Raw genomic sequence first — 304 nt, 5'->3', positions numbered from 1 at the left:
AGCTTCGATGCTCCTCCGGCCACGAGCGAGTCGGGGAGGCCAAAATTCAGCGCGGAAGGATCTCGTATCATCAACGGGGTATAAACTTTAAGAATTTTGACGATTGTTATTTTTTTTTATTTTTATTTTTGCTTATAACGTGTCAATCGGATTTATAGGGCTTGAACTTGCTTGGATCGGCTATTGAGGCGAGCCATAGAGAGACCATGATCTACCGCTTTAAAGCGGAGAAGGCGGAAAAGGATTTTGCTCGCATGCGAGACGAGATGTTGGCGCGAGATGCTCAACTCGCTCGTGATCATGC

This window comes from Brassica oleracea, chromosome C8, assembly GCF_000695525.1.
Source record: "Brassica oleracea var. oleracea cultivar TO1000 chromosome C8, BOL, whole genome shotgun sequence".
Taxonomy (NCBI): domain Eukaryota; kingdom Viridiplantae; phylum Streptophyta; class Magnoliopsida; order Brassicales; family Brassicaceae; genus Brassica; species Brassica oleracea.
The sequence above is the reverse complement of the archived record's forward strand: the minus strand, read 5'-3'. Positions refer to the sequence as shown.